Consider the following 8,399-nt stretch of genomic DNA (forward strand, 5'->3'; position numbering starts at 1 on the left):
AGTTGAGCTTGGAGAGGACATATGCTCCACCAGATTTTTAAAGTGAGGAGGGGTCTCTGGCTTGTTAGGAGTGTTCTCCTTTTGTGGTGAAGTATGAGGAGGTGGAGTATGGTGAGATGGTTGCGGTGAGGGTTGCGGTGTAGGAATTTTTTCTGTGATGATAGGGGGCTCGGATGTTGAGAGATTGATTGATCAGAGTGATGAACTTCTTCTTCTTCACTTCCCCCTCTTGAGGAATGCAACGGAGGAGCTTCCTCAAGCCATTGTTTAAGGAAGAAGTGCCCTGCGGTTGGGAAGGTGTTTGTAGTGTATGGGTGACATTCAAAAGGATGGAGTGCAACTCCTCAGGGGAAAAGAAATGCAGTCGGGAAGCCCTGGAGACCTTAGGGCGTGCACCAGTGTCATCCTCTTGGGAGTGAACTGGGGGGGAGTCTCCACGATGTTGTGAATCAGACTTACTTTCTGAGTCTGATTGGAAAATGATGGTGGTGTTGAATGGGTCTGCGGCCACCCCAAGGACTACCAGAGCCTTTTGAGAGGCTTCAGTATCGGTCCGGTCACGCATTTGGCCAGAGGTATTTGTTTTTCTTTTCTTAAGGATAGCAATTGGTTGCCTATCCTCATCAGAATCACTATCAGGTGTGGTTGCGGTGGGTTTGGTTTTCCGTTTCTTGGTGGGTGCGGTTCGTTTGGGAGCATCCTTCTTGGGAGTTCTTTGTTTCTTCTTGGTGACCAATTTCTTTCTTCTTTGAGAAAGATTGGAGAGAGTAGTGGAAGAAGGGATTGCGGTACCTTCAGGGTTAATGATTGCGGATGGGTTCTGAAGAGGCGAGGTAGGAAGGTATTGGGCAATACCTTCCGTAGCCTCAATATGGTCTGAGACATCAGCAGTCTCAAGACCCAGAGAAGAAAGAATATGGATGGGAAGTCTTCTAATTGGTCCAAAAAGAGATTGATCAGAAGATGGATTGTACCTTTTAAGATCCTTAGTGACAAAGAAATTGATGTCACTGCCCATGTCGATTCCTGCATCCGCATGAAGGTCTGAGATGCAGAGTGACCAGAACCTTACAAAGGTGAGCTCGGTTGGGTTCTCCCTTGGGTTCTCCTTGGGAATGTATTGTAGAAAGTCGTCCCATAGGATCTGCCCGTAGTTTACATCGTGTCCTGTGAACATGCTCCATACCAACTCTAGAAGCTTCAGTCCCATATTGTTTGTGCCTCCGGTTCTGCCGGATAGACTGCGGATGACGAAGTGGCAAACGAATTGCCACACCGCAGGCAATTGGTTTTTCTTGAATTGCCCAATCCCTTTAATCTTCTTCTGGTATCCCATTTGGTAAAGAGCAGAAGTGACGTCTGTCATGGAGGGGGTGAAAATCTTGATGGAGGGATGAACAAGGAGATTTATGGCAGAAAGAAACTTTTCCTTGGACAGAATGACCAAAGAATCATTAACTAGGTTAAGATGAACTTCTTGGGGGTTTTCGATTGGGCGATAAGCGGAGAATGCACATTTGAAAAGGGTTGAGATTGGGACAACATCTGTGAAAGCATCAAAGGGGCCAAACAGGGGGTGATTCTTCAGGAACTTGATCATCAGCTTGATCGGGGCATTATAGGAGGGATGATCTTCGAACACCGCTCTGAAGTTGCTTGATGCGATCGTGGGTGTGAGTTGTCGTGAAGCAGATTCTGAACCAGTGGGGTTCACTGATCCAGATGCCTTTGACTGTTTCTTGGAGACACCAGATTTCACCATTGTTGAAGATTGAGAGAATGAGTAGAGAAACAGAGTTCTTGAAGGATTTGAGAGAAAAGGTTCAATGTTCAGAAAGCGTAAAGTGATTTTGGGGAAGAAGAAGGGTTTATATAGGTGGTGAATTGGAACGGTAACTGTTTTTACCCTAGGTAAAAAGAAAGGATAAGGTTAATGGTCGTTTGGGGGGAATCTTTTGAATTGGCAAATAAATCTCAGCCACATAATTATGAAACGGTTTAAAAAAGTTTTTGAGATTTTAACAAAAAGGGATTTGCATTTAATGAAATGTCAGACGTGCATCAACACGTCAGGTGATAGAGTGGTGAGGGGAAAGGAAGTTGTAACGGATGGGACGTTCTGGGTAAGCGGAAAAGACAAATTAAGGATGTGATTATGGAAAAATGTTCTTTTTCTCATCATACCTAAAAATAGGTCTGACACAAGGTTTATTCAGAAAGAGAATGAGACAGTTTCTCAAGGGACTGTTTTTTTTTGTTATTTAATGTTTTATTTAATGAAGGATCATTAAATAGCACACAAAGATTCAAGGGTAGATGAAACAGTTGAGAAATTATCAACGTGATTGCGGATGGAAACTTTATTGCGGATGACCAGGTGTCATTGCGGATGAACAAATGTCAAATGTCATTGCGGATTAACCAATGTCATTGCGGATGGTTATATTTATGACTGCAGTAGAAGAAACTGAGGATATCACTTGTACAAAAGGTTAGTAATAACAAACAATAAGGACCCATGAAAAATAAGTATGATATATGGTTGCGGTACCTAGACTGTGGTACCAAAACCATCTATCATAAGTAACTTTCAGTTAGAACCGCAACGGAGACCAAGGATGGTCTGCGGTATCTATCAATTCAAAAAGAATTGCGGGTCGGGATTCATCATTCCTAACATTTGTAGGAAGGTGTTAAGTTTTGTGGAGTCGAGCGCTTTTGTGAACACATCAGCAATCTCTTCATGAGTATGGACAAAGATGAGTTCAATGTTACCTTTCAAGATGTGGTCTTTGATGAAATGATACCGTAGTTCAATATGCTTAGTCTTTGAGTGCTGAATAGGATTATGAGAAATAGCAATAGCACTTTCAGAGTCACAATATATCGGTATCCGCAACATTCTGTATCCATAGTCCATAAGTTGTGTCTTCATCCATAGGACTTGTGAACAACAGCTGGCTGCGGCCACATATGCAGCTTCTGCGGTAGACAGAGATACACAACTTTGTTTCCTTGAAGACCAGCTGACGAGTCTTCCACCCAAAAATTGACATCCTCCTGAGGTACTTTTGCGGTCTAATCTGCATCCGGCGTGATCCGCATCTGTGAAAGCTTGCAGGCTGAAGTCATTGTCTGCGGGGTACCATAGACCAAGAGATTTGCTTCCTTTCAGGTACCGTAGTATCTGTTTGGCTGCGGTCATATGTGACACTTTCAGATCAGCCTGATACCTTGCACATACACCAGTTGCAAAGACAATGTCTGGTCGGCTTGCGGTGAGGTACATTAGAGAGCCAATGATACCTCTATAAGTCTTGTGATCCACAGGTTCTTCTGAAGGATCAGCAGAGATCTTATAACCGAAGGCCATGGGGACCTTAGCCGAAGAACAATTGTCCATAGAATATTTCTTTAACAGTTCGGTGGTGCATTTCTCTTGATGAATGAATATCCCTTGCGGAACTTGTTTCACTTGAAACCCTAGAAAGAAGTTAATCTCTCTATTCATGCTCATTTTGAACTTGTTGGTCATGAGCTTAGCAAATTCATTCACAATTTCTTGATCAGTTGATCCGAAGATGATGTCGTCCACATATATTTGAACGAGCATAAGGTGGTTACCATTTTCTTTTCTAAATAACGCGGGGTCAATCACTCCTCTCTTGTACCCGGATGAGACAAGGAATTCAGAAAGAGTCTCATACCATGCTCTTGGGGCTTGCTTCAGACCGTAGACTGCTTTTTCAAGCTTGTAGCAGTGGTCTGGGAATTCAACATTTTCAAAACCTGGAGGTTGCTGACGGTAAACCTCTTCTTTTAATTCCCCATTGAGAAAGGCACTCTTAACGTCCATTTGGTGTACCTTGACGTTCTTGTGGGCTGCGTATGCTAGGAAGATCTGGATAGCTTCCATTGGTGCTACCGGAGCATACGTTTCATCGTAGTCAATGCCTTCAAGTTGACTATACCCCTTTGCAACTAGCCTTGCCTTGTTTCTGACTACCGCACCAGATTCATCCAGCTTGTTTTTGAACACCCATCTAGTGCCAACAATGGTGTGACCACATGGCTTCGGAACGAGCTGCCAAACTTTGTTTCTTTGAAATTCTTCTAGCTCTTCTTGCATTGCAGCTATCTAGTCCGGTTCGAGCAATGCTTCTTTGATCGTTCTGGGCTCTACCGAGGACATAAATGCTGCGTAGTGGCAGTGGTCAGATGGGTCCTTGGAAGATCGAGTCTGGATACCTGCGGATGGGTTGCCAATGATTTGACCTGGTGGGTGGTCCTTCGTCCATACGTGTAGACGGGGCTACAGATGATCAGCAGCTGCGGTAGAGGGAATATCTTGAACATCAGAAGAATCTACGGTTGGAGATGGCAGTTCCCCCTGGACTTGAGAACATCCTACTGAGTCATCTTGGTTTGTTGGAACGAGAATGAAATTTTCTTGAGCAGTTGGAAGAGGTTCCCCTTAGATTGCGGATGGAAGTTCCTCTGGAACCTGAGAAGGTTCCCCCTGGACTGCAGATGGGAGAGTGATAATCCTTGGATCGGTTCTCGTGTCAATGTTCTCTATGAGTTCATCATCCGAATCCGAAGATACGTTTGATGGTAATGATTCTCTCCAGATAGGACCTTGAGCAGCATCAAGTACTGGAACCTCGACGGTTGTTGCTAGATCCGAAGTAGAGCTTTCCCCCTCAACCGGGGAGGTGAAAGTATTGAGAGATGCTACTTCAGATAGAGATGGTCCAGAAACATCAGCGTGTTGTTGTTGAGCTGCGGGTGACACAAGAACTTCGGATAGTTTTGCCGTTTCAACAGGATCGAAAAGATCGTCATAATTGACTTCAACTAGATTTAAAGGACCTGAAGAGGCAGGAATATCGCTTTCCATGATTGCGGTGGTTTCAGTGGATGGAGGGGCATTGCGGATGTGAGAATCATCAAATTTCACATCGAAGCTTTTAATGATCAGCCTTGTACGTCTGATGAGCACTCGATAAGCAACCTTGTTAGTGGAATAACCAAGGAAAATGCCTTCATCAGACTTCGGTGCAAACTTGTTAAGCTGATCTCTGTTGTTGATCACGAAACATCTACACCCAAATATATGAAAGAAACGAACATTTGGCTTGCGGTTGTTAAGGCCCTCATATGGTGTTTTATTGAGACGTTTGCATACAATGCTTCGGTTTTGAACAAAGCATGCAGTGGCTACAGCTTCAGCCCAGAAGTAGAGAGGAAGGTGTGTGAAGTTGAGCATAGATCTCGCTGCTTCTACTAGAGTGCGGTTCCTTCTCTCTACTACCCAATTTTGTTGCGGTGTGTAGGGAGCTGAGAAGTTGTGAGAGATGCCCTTGGACACCAAGAAACTGTTGAGGAGATGATTAGTAAACTCGGTTCCATTATCACTGCGGATCCTTCTTACTGGAAGCTTGATCTGAAGTTCGATCTCTTTGATGAAGTTGATGAAAATCTGCGGTGTTTCTGACTTAAGTCTGAGGAAGAAGACCCATGTGAAGCGTGTAAAGTCATCTACAATAACCAGTATGTATTTTTTATGATGGAGATTGGCTACGGTAGATGGACCGCAGAGATCAATGTGCAATAGCTCCAGTGGTTCAGAAATTGAAGAGTCCATTACCAGAGGGTGACTTGCTTTGGACTGTTTACCACATTCACAAGCCGGACAAAGAGTATCGTTGCTGAATTTGAGAATAGGGAGACCTCTGACTAGTTCTCCTGTGACCAAGTTGTTGATGTACCTGAAGTTGAGATTAGCTAGCTTGCGGTGCCATAGCCAGCTGACTTTGGATACAGCTTTGGACAGGAAACACAACTGCGGTCTGCCAATGATCAGAGAGACATCCAAAGGATACATGGTACCTTCGGATCTGGATTTGATCAGACAGGTGTTTCTGTCACTAGTCATTACATAGCAGAACTGATCATCAAATTCAACCCGATGTCCTGCCTTACATAGTTGGCCTACACTGATGAGATTGTGTTTAAGGCTTTGTACATAGGCAACCTTCTGAATAGAGAAATTCCCCGTAGTGAGAACACCGTAACCTCGGATGACCCCATTCGCATTGTTGCCGAATGTGACATTTCCACCATTGCATATAGGCCTGAAATCCCGAAGGTATTCTAACCTTCCGGTCATGTGCAAGGAGCAGGCACTGTCAATTAACCATTCTTCTTCTTGTTCCTCCTTGCACAAAGCCTGAGAATAACACAGTTAGTTTAGGCATCCAAACTAGTTTGGAGCCTGGGGCAATTTGTGAACTGCAGAATGATGTATGGACCGAGGTTGCAGGGACGGGTCTCTTGTTAACTTTTAATCCTAGTCCTTTAGAGTGTTGTGAGTTTTCGAAAAAGTACGAGGTTTCTGACTCCGACTAGATTTGACATAGGATGAATCCTTTTGACAACTATACTGACATTTACAAAAAGAGATTTTGTCTTTTGATCTGACAATATGCTTGGTCAGCGGTCTATAGGATGAATTGGACTTGTTACCGGTCCGAGGTTGGTAATCCCTGACATGAAAGTTGTTGTATTTTGAAAAAGTTTGTTTTTGAAAAGGTTTAGCACGTGCAAATCTTTGAGTCCTTTTTGGTGGATTTGGTAGAATACCCTTCCATTTGTTGAAATTTTAACGTGACTTTGAAAGTGTTGGAGTGGGTAAAATCCCTTTCCATTTAGGATCATTTGAGGAATAGACCTGAAAACCATTGTTTTGAAAAGACTGAACACCCTTTTGGGTTGTGTCGGAAGAAGTAGGAATGACTTTTGAAGCTGGACTTTCCCTTTTGTTTGTTTTCTTGGTGGGAGAGTTTTTTGAAAAGTAGTGTGAGAAAACAAATTTTTCTGGACTCTTGGACTTTGGAATTCTGACATGCTTCTTATTTTTTGAAAAAGTGTGTCTATTTGTGCCTCGAGATCTAATTTCCTCTTTGAAGGCCTTTTTGACCAAGGATTTTGGTGAACCGCAGTCATTGTTGTTCAACTGCGGTTTCTTGGAATTCTTAGAATGATTTTGAAAACGTGGGCTTGAGTCATCCGAACTTGAAGATTCTGGGGTCTGTGAGCATTGACCCACTTCAAAATTCTCTATAGGTAATTCATGATGAATCGCCTGAAGGGTCACGGTTCCTTTTACTGAGGACTGCGGTAGTGAAGATTTGACTACTGCGGAGTAAGTCTTAGTTGGGACTTCAATGGGACTCTTGAGGGACTTTTGACTATAGTGTGAGACATTGCGGTCTGAGGCCAGAGATGGAAAGTCTTTTGAGACTTCGGGGCCCTCAATGACAAATTCTTCATCAACTACGGATGAGGTTTGAGAATTTGGGTAAATGGTGCCACAGATAGGAATTCGATCACTTGTGTGACCCAAAACCTCAGGCACAATTTCCTCAATGACACAATTATTGCTTAGATTATGGAGTCTACCGAAGTGAGTTTTGATGTCTTCGGGGAAGGTCTTGTCATTGACTGGGAAATGAAATTCTCGGTCTGGAGGGACATACAATCTGTCTTTGTTGAACCGTGGTGAGGAATCCATTGCGGTAGGATATCCATTTGACCAACCCCAATTGTATGTATTGTCCACAGTGCCATTATTTACCAAATTTTCAATAGCTTCACTTTCATTGAACAATTTTTCGATTAAAAGATTTAAGCGTACAATTTCACTATGAGCTAAATCTTTCTGGTTCAAAGCTATCTCTAATTGTGTTTCACTCAGCATTCTTGCATCTTTCTCTAACTCTAAGTCTTTTTCTAACATAGCCATTTTGAGTCTTTTGTTATCTAGGCGTCCTCTCACATGGAACATTTCTTGGGACGCAATGTTCTTCTCATCTAAGGCTTTGTTATAGTCTGTAAGGACGGAAGCACATGTGTCATTAAGATCATCTATGTACGGTTGACAGTCATGCATGCTATAGTTTAGAGTTTGGATCATGAGTTTTACCTGTTCGACGATGCTTAGAGTTCCATCCTTTGCCATGTAGCAGTAGTTCTTTTCCAGCTTTGTAGACTCATCATCATCCGCAGTTGCCAGCATGCAGATTTTCCCTTTTCCTTTGACATTGTTGATGGCTTCATCTTCATCTCCGGATGACCAAACTTGATGGTCTCTTTTGACATGGGCTACGTATGCCCTTGCCTTTTCCTTATCTTCCAACTCTTGAGCCATTCTAAGATAGAATTCTTTGTATTTTACTACATTGACCTTACAATCTCTTGCAAAGTGATTCTCTTTGTTGCATTTGTGACAAATCACAATATCAGTCTTGTCTTCAGAGCTAGTACCTGAGTCAGTGGTTGGAGTAGACTGTGGTACCTCCTTTGGTTGAGTATTTTGAGATTGCGGTGGTGGATGA

The sequence above is a fragment of the Lactuca virosa genome, chromosome 4 (genome assembly GCF_052849685.1).
Source record: "Lactuca virosa cultivar CGN04683 chromosome 4, Lactuca_virosa_CGN04683_v6, whole genome shotgun sequence".
Lineage (NCBI taxonomy): Eukaryota > Viridiplantae > Streptophyta > Magnoliopsida > Asterales > Asteraceae > Lactuca > Lactuca virosa.